Source organism: Argopecten irradians, chromosome 7 (assembly GCF_041381155.1).
Source record: "Argopecten irradians isolate NY chromosome 7, Ai_NY, whole genome shotgun sequence".
Lineage (NCBI taxonomy): Eukaryota > Metazoa > Mollusca > Bivalvia > Pectinida > Pectinidae > Argopecten > Argopecten irradians.
Window position 1 is genome coordinate 36584265 of NC_091140.1, and position 8972 is coordinate 36593236.

Consider the following 8972-nt stretch of genomic DNA (forward strand, 5'->3'; position numbering starts at 1 on the left):
TATGAAACTAGACTTGCAATTTAGGCATTTGTTTGAAAGTGTCTTGCTAAAATAATCGCATATAACAGCGATTTCCAGGCCAGTTCAAAACAGTTGGTGCCCCCAGAACTTTCATTGAATTCGGAGGATTTAAAAATTTCGATCTCTCTAGGGACAATCCTGGATATATTAGGAAAATACTAAATCATTATGTACATATGTATCATCATACCATGTGCAGTTTCATTCAACAAGCCAATGGGATTTAGGTGTAATTCTGAAATATTGTTGAAACACTATCAAAATAAGTGTAAAACTATAGTGTAGATGATTTGGAAATTAAAGTCAAAAGCGGTGTACAAAAAAACAACAAGGTTTTAGAAAGTGGGAATTGGAGTTATATAATGCTGTAGATAAGTGTTAAATGGTGAATTCATAATAAGTCACATACATATAAGACAGTAAAAGGTAACATATAGGACAGTTACAGGTAATCGTCCGATAATCCAGGAGTTAAAGTACAGAAACAACAATAGATGACATCACAACTATGTTTTAAGTAGAGTTTCACCCTTTCCATAATACATGAAGACTTAATCTCGTTAGAAATATCGATCCCATCATGCCCTGCTGCATTTGTTATTGACTCTAATGAAATAACCGCATTAACGAAACTCACGTCGTTTTCTCTGAAAAGTATGAGGTTATGTCCAAAACCACATGCCGTCACAGCTCAATACCAATCCGCAATGGCAGTTAACTCTGTAATACAGGATTCATGGGCATCTGTATTTCTTATTATGGAGCTACCTGCTCTTGTGGGTAGGTATTAATCTGTGACGTCATATGCAAGTTGGCGTAAAACTATACTTTTCAAAGAAACGACGTAAGTTACGTTCATAAAACAATGAAGTCACAATGGATACCTGTCCAAAAGGTAGGTAACTATGTAAATTGGAAAGACGGAATAGATGAATTTGATTTTTTGTTGATCTTGTCTTCATATTATTGTATCATTACTGGCCTTCGGGCCGGTAGTTTTTGCACGGAGACTATGGTTTCTAGGAAGCACAATACCATACTTCCAAACGAAATACATTCCACCAGCACTGGACACATCACTCAATATCTTGAAGTATATTCATTAGATCTGAAATTATAAAATAATTATGGTAAAGACACATTATCTGTGGATCACTTCACATAACATATTTTCCTGTCATACTCTGGCTCTTACTCGATGATTTCAATGACAGTCTTTCAAAAAAAATATTTTTACTAGACTAGTACTCTCTGTTAGAAATAACTACTGTTCTGAAGCAAGCATTTAAGATACATATGCGAATATGATAATCAAGTTTGAAAGAGCCATAGGAGGTGAAATTGTGAATAAAGTAGCATCAAGGTCATACATTTGAAGAAAATAAAACAATTGTAACATCATTTTGCAAAAACAAACTTAAGAAAAGATAACATTAATAAGAGTTTTGGAATGAAAATTTCTTTTCTTACCTTGTGATGGAGGTTTTGGTTTCGGACGATCCTCAGTTCCTTTTCCGTCTGGTTTTGGTGCTGAACAAAAGAAAAAAAAACATTACTAATCTATCTAAATTGACTCATGTATTCGTGCATCCTCGATATTCTAGGGGTTAATATCACTGCCGTCATATCCAGCTCTGAACTATGTCATACTTAAGCCGACGGATTTCAGGATATAGACATTGACCAATCAGAAATACAGAGACTTCCTTTGAAGATTCAGGGTATCGATGCCAATTTTCAAAGCCATACAGTGTACCGTTTTGTGATTACATCAACGGATCAAACTATCTGTCTCATCTATTATTCACATAAAGCCGTCAGTATTTAGTCTGAGGATGGATATCACGACAGTGACAGTAACCCCTTGACTATTGAGGATGATTCTGCAATAATTACTACAAAGAGACCTGTGCCAACAATAACACAAAAAGCATGACGCAAAATACATAAACAACATTACGTAATAAGTATGGTGGCTGATCACGGGACGACAATATGAGTAGCGATAATGTGGCAATTCGATACCCCGCCAATATCATAAAAAAAACCCGTTAATGCGACGGAGCGACAGGATTGTTTTGCCACACTGTCGCATAATTCTGTCGAATTGGGGCGATATTCTTTTACTCCGCTCACTGTTGCTCTTTGCATTAGAAATTATTAACCATATTTAACAGATATTAACCTAATATTAACAAGTGCGAGCGTACATCATGGATATAGGTCTCCTTCAGTCTATCGGTTTAGGATAATCCATGTAAATAAAAAATAAACATGCATTCCTAGTTTTACTATTAAAAAGTGTCCCTCACCGCAAGCTTTTACACTGACCTTAATCCATCATCAGTAACAGTGACCTTTCAACTTGACATTTTGAAACTTCAATCTTAAGTTATCAGCTACCTTATAAGCTATCATTGTAAATAATTTAGAGTTATCATCTGCAAACCAACCTTTGTTAAAACACTCCATTTACTCGACTAATTGTAGCGTACATGTCAATAATGAAATGAATTTGTATTTGCTGTGGAAAAACTCATGATCATGTCGTAATGAAAATACTTCTCCTCAAACTAATATCTTATTCTATTATTATATTTTCACAGTGAAATATAAGGTTTTACGGTGAACATAAAAGCAATATACTTCACTCCAGTGAAAATATCAGCTATGGTATTTTCATTTGTATTTTACCAATTGAAAAGCAGAATCTACAGTGAAAATGATATTTTGATTGTAACCTCATTAGTGCGCGAAAATGACGTCCTAATTTTATGTAAAAATGCGAAGTTATGCTCACAACAATACAACGTATTAATCGCAAGGGCAAATAACTTTGTAAGATACAATGGCGCAATAAACTTTGGCAGAACTAGTAGTGATGGTAAATGGTATCGAGAAAAAAAATATATTTTTTGTAATAAATGTAATAAATCTAATATTCCCTGCTTCTTGATATATACCAGTCATTTTTCATCTCATGAGGTGGAAACTTTTTTCTTTTTCACTCATTTTCCAACATCATCCTATGCAATATAACTGGTATTAAATCCATCGAATAGTGCCATCAGTCATCTCTGTCAAGCATGGTTTTCTCCTTTGATTTGTCTTACTATCACCTCTTGTTAGCATGTGCATGTGACATGAGTTAATGAACAAATCTTGAAATCGAAATATCGACTGTTATCAACTCCCAGCAAACTTCCGGTTAGATATTTATGAATTTCCACGAGGTTTGAGATTAACGCTGCCATACCCCAGTTCTATGATAAATATACATACGTTTATCTAATGTTTGTGTCTCGCTGGTCCTGTATTTACTGAAGGCTTGAAGTTTACGTCGTCTTCGCTGTAAACGAAACACAATACAGATAAATACCAGCATGCAGCCGAACAGGAATCCAAGGATACTCCCCATAACGATCATCATCCTGTAACAGGTAATCGATCATTAAACTACACCAATATTTCCTTTTACGAAATGCTCCACCGAAGACAGAGCATATATAATACTCATCATTTCAACAATAATTGGTGTTTTTTTTGTAAGTTGTATATCTATCTAACACAAAAAGTAATATCAAAATAGTTTAATTTACTTTTGGTGGATGCGCAATCAGTGCTTCATTCCATATGGTATAGGGCATAGCATCATTAATTGTTTTCGGGACACATTCAATTATTTTTACCTTGAAGTAAAATAAAAAGATCAAACTTTTCAATGGTGGTAATGGTGTAAGATGAGAAAATTAATAAAGAAACATGCTAATTTGTCTGCTCCTGTGTTTGATGGAGGAAAAATACCATTCGTCAGCGATGTAGCATTTTTTTATATTAATACAGCATCTGTATTCACAATTTCAATAAAGTAATGACTTTTTTTGTAGCATTGATTGACATCTTCCATCTCAGAGTAATGATGATATAAAGTTATATATGAAGATTGTATACCATTTCTATGGCGGCGTATTAGGGCCACTATTCAATTTCATTTATCTTGTACGTACAAGTTAATATCTTGGTTAGTGTATTGTGCGTACAAATAAGTATCTTGTACGAACAAGATAGTATTTTGCACGTACAACTTAATATCTTGTACATTCAACTGAGTATCATGTACGTATAATTATTTTCTTTTACGTACAAGATAGTATCTTGTACGTACAAGTTAGTTTCTTGTACGTACAAGTTATTATCTTGTACATACAAGTTAGTATCTTGTACGTACCATATAATATCTTTTCCTAAACGCCTGTGTTTTTTGGAATACCTGCTATGCCGAACACTGATAACAAACTTAAGGTAGGTCCATACTTTTGAAAATCGCGCCAATTCATATGACGCTATACCGGAAGTTGCGGAGGTTGTTTTGAATTCCAGAATGGTTTCCGATACGCCACGACATCACACTTGGATATTTTTTCAATAGGTGAAAATTGTCTACATATAATATTGAATGTTTAAAATCATTAAATAAATCAAATAAAAGCAGTGAAGTGAAAATTATATGCTATCTCTGAGGTTTTTGCGGTCCCTGTCGTAAATGGGAATGGATTTTTAAACACCGGAAGTGCCGTTCGTCGCTATAAATCATAAGACGGGACCCGGCCGGACCGAAATTCCGGAATTCTAAAAAAATCGCATACGGATTTCCTTTAAACACACAGTTTGGAGAAAATCATAAAAACAAACAGACATAAACCAGATATTATATCACAAAAACGTATGAACTGATGTGGAATGTTTTTTTGCGGCATGATTTTCAAAAAATAGTCAAATATAACCCATCTTAGCACTGGATGAAATGGGGGTAGGGTTGCGAGTTACAAACATCAAGCTTACAAAATTGTGAAATTTTGATCGAGGACCCCGTGTTTTTATATGATATTTGAAAAACATATTACCTTGGGCATATCATATACAAATATTGTGAAATTGACATGGGTTTTCATTTCCTTTTTGGCCTATTCATTGATTTTTTACGGGCGAAAATATGGCAAAACATGGTAATTACGTATAGAAACGGTCCTGGGAAATAACAAAAATTAGTTGGCATTTGTAAAAATAAAATAGTTTTGTATATTGTTCTATCGTAAGAAATTTAGGACAAAAAATCAACAGGATCGAGACTACATTCACCCTAATATTACAGAAAACATAATTTTATGAATTTTTCTATTTTCGGTCAGCAAATTTGCATGGATGGTATATTTCAAGCTCAAATATCTCAAAAAGTAGTTCGAGAACACCCATTTATCTTTACAGATTTGAAATCTACATGAAAAATGCAAGAAAATAAGACCTGTTAGAAAAAAATGACATGGGTTTTTCCAAAAGTATGGAGCTACCTTAAAGTATTGCGCTATAAATGTACCTGTTAATATGTGAAGAAAAGAAAAACTCGGCAAAATTCCTTTTTTTTATATATACTGTATCGAACGGAATCAGCTATAACAAGAAGAATTTGATGGTCTGCTTGCTTTTGTTTTATGTGGAGTTGTTTGGATTGTTATATTTTTATGATGAAACAATAATATATAACTGTTTTATCAAAATTTATTTCTATATCAGTGCCAAATGAAAATTATGTTGTGTACAATTAAGGAATTCCTTGAAATAATCAGACATATCCAAGGGCATGTCTTTGTTATTATATAAACCTTACATCACTATAATTTTAATTAATTATACATGGTTATTATTTTTTCAAATATTTTACACTGCTTGCCAGCTAGATCAATTTGTATCATGATTTGTGACTTTATCAGATAAATTACACGTTGGTGTGTATATCAAAATATGTTACGTCTTTGCATATTACTGTTAAAATATCAGCCCTTGTAGGTAGGTTTTGATTGTGATGTCATCTATTTCAGAGAGTAACGTCATACTTTTCAGAGAAAATGATGTGAGTTGTGCTCACAAAACAATGGATCCCTACCGAAAGGGAGGTAACACTGCAAGATGCAAATACGGAATATGATGTATAATAATTCCTTTTTCTCATTTTTCAGTTACAGTGGAACTTGGTTGATACGAACTCGGATAATTCAACAACCCGGTTTAATACGAAGTGCTTTGACAGTCCTGGCCAAATTCCCTCTTTATCTTTGTTTAAAGAACTCGGATAATTCGAATTCGGAAAACTCGAAGTACTTGGATAATACGAAATAAATTTTGGTCCGAATGACAATAATCCTACATAAAATGGTTCTTATAACTCGAAATGAGATTTTTTGGACAACGAGATCTCAGAAATGCAGATAGTTTTTTTTATAAATCTGCCGTAGAACGGCATTTCAAAATATATATATGGGTTTTCTTGTTATAAAATTTGCAACTACCATTGGCTATTTTGACATCTGCCTTATTCACATCGTTTTACGACATGGAACAAGTCTATTTATACCAAGTCAAGAGATCGTCAGTAGACATGAGAACTCGCTTAATTCGAACACTCGGATAACTCGAAGTTTGATCTCGGTCCCTTCGAGTTCGTATTAACCGAGTTCCACTGTATATACAAATGTACTAGAACACAGAAAAGACATGTTTATGTATATTGAATTTTATTTGTTTTTGTTTTTTAATTTATAGAAATGATATATTGCTTTAATTTAAACTTTCTTTATTTTGTTTGAGAAAAGAAAAAAAATAGAAATAAATAAATGAGTATCTATTATATTATATGACGAAAATGTGTAACTTTTTGTTGTATTTTTAAATATGACTTATACAGAATAAGATTATAAAAGTGATTGAAACAACCAATCAACATCTATGTTTGGTATTTAATTACAATCGACTGATCATCAGCTGTTAATCATACCGCATATGACTTTGCATTTTGTATTGTGTATTTATGCTTTGATGTTTGCTCCGACATTGAATAGGTACTTGTGCATTTATGAGCACGAGGCGTAGCTACATACTTTGCCTGGTGATCGGTCATTTACCAATTTCATTTCATTATAATAAAAATTTATGCTTATTTATTCATTTTTATTTTAGGTCACCTGTCCAAATGTCATGTGAATAAACATTTCCCAGTTTTGCCATATTGGCACACTTCTTTTTGTAAAGTGTTCTGTCCTGTTTTATTGCCATAGATAACCTTCCTAGCGTTGGAAATTAACGCCTGTCCGTCTGCCCATGAGCGACAACTTCGTAATAGGGCAGACAATTTTTGCCATGTTGCTGGTCCTTTGACCTGCAACTTTTGGTCCAGATAGTTTTATATATATATATACAAAACAAAAAATAGCAGTAGAATTGTAAAAAGGTTGAAGAGCAAACTGTACAAAACTAAATTTTCGTAATATTCTGGTGTTCAGTCATCTTTGTTGACAGTGCACGATACTAAGCCAGATTTAGGGATATAGTTTGTTAGTAAAACTTATAACTCTGCTAGTAATTATCTAAACTAAAAGGATGAAAGATGAATGTAACTTTGTAAGGACCAGTCATTTTGTCAGCCGGTCCTTAGGACCAGCAGGAAAAAATACTTAAAGGAGAACACAGAACCTTCCTTTACCTAAGCTCAAGCTTAGAATCAGAAACTATCTCTCCCAATTTCAAAAATAGAAATCTGTTATTTCCCCCTAGTTGACACTGTTACAGTAGAAATTACCTCCCCATGGATGAAAATTTCTTTGTTGTTTTGAAATCAAAAATCAAAATCAGAAATTATTTCCTTAAGGATGAAAACATAAAATCAGGATTTGTCCCCCCCTTGTCGAAAGTTTAAATTCAGAAATTACCTCCCCATGTGTAAAATCTTATTATCAGCACTTTAAATTTTCTCACCTGGATGAAAATTGACAACTTGAAGTTGTCGCATCCAAGTTTAGAATTATTAATCAAAAAGTATTTCACTTAGATTAAAAACTTTATAATCAGCTTTAGAAATTGTCATCCACAGGTGAAAATTAAAAAACACAAATTATCTCCCCTTTAGAAGTATGCCATTGTTGAAAATGAAAATAAGACACTGTCTATATCCTGGATGAAAACTTAAGAAATATATTATCAACCCCCACACTCATTAGCACATTTTAAAATATAATTGTTGATTAGATTCTACCTTAATTGATGCAGGCTCAATTAATCAGGATTATTTTTTTGTTTGTTTTTAAACAGATGTCCACTTGCAATAGTAGAAAATAGAAATAGTTTGCACTGTCTTTATATGGCTCTAAGCCATGAAAAAAATGATTTCACCTAATAGTGTCTTAAACTTGCCCTTTCAGTCTTGCACAAAATCCTATTGTTTTAAAAACATTATTGGCCTTTTCATAAATTCATTCACCAGTAAATTATTACGAAAAAAGGGCAAAATGTAGATTTGTTCAGTGTGTGAATTTGGATGTGACAATTTATGAATACAAGAAATCTGTGATACATCATTTGTGTTGTACATGTATATGTAGAGCTGAATAAAAAAAAAGTTTATGAAATAGACTAAAAGTTTGGTGTTCTGTGTTTAATAGTTTTTTTTTAAGTTAGTGATCTGCCAGCAAATTAATAAGTATCAATCAAGGCTTTAATAGAAAGTAAGTAATGTTTAACTTAGATAACATATTTTAAATCATTACAGAAGCATGCTTATATAAATGCATGAAAATGTCAAAATTGTTCAAATATCAACCTTGAGTCCGGATATACTACATTGCAATGTAGTGTTTCAATGAACTGACAAAAAAATCAATAATAAGTCCAGTTGAAAGATTCTTTTTTTGCTATTCTCATATTCTGAGTACAATCTTAGTTCATGTTATATTCAATCAAATTACCAACCCAATCAATATTTAATTATTATAACAATAGGAACACAATTAGATATTGATTCAATGAGAGTTAAACAGACAAAACAGACTTATATATTTTGCAAACAAAAACATTAACTTTTAAATCTTTCCCGCCCAATTAACCAAGGGAGATAATTCCCAATC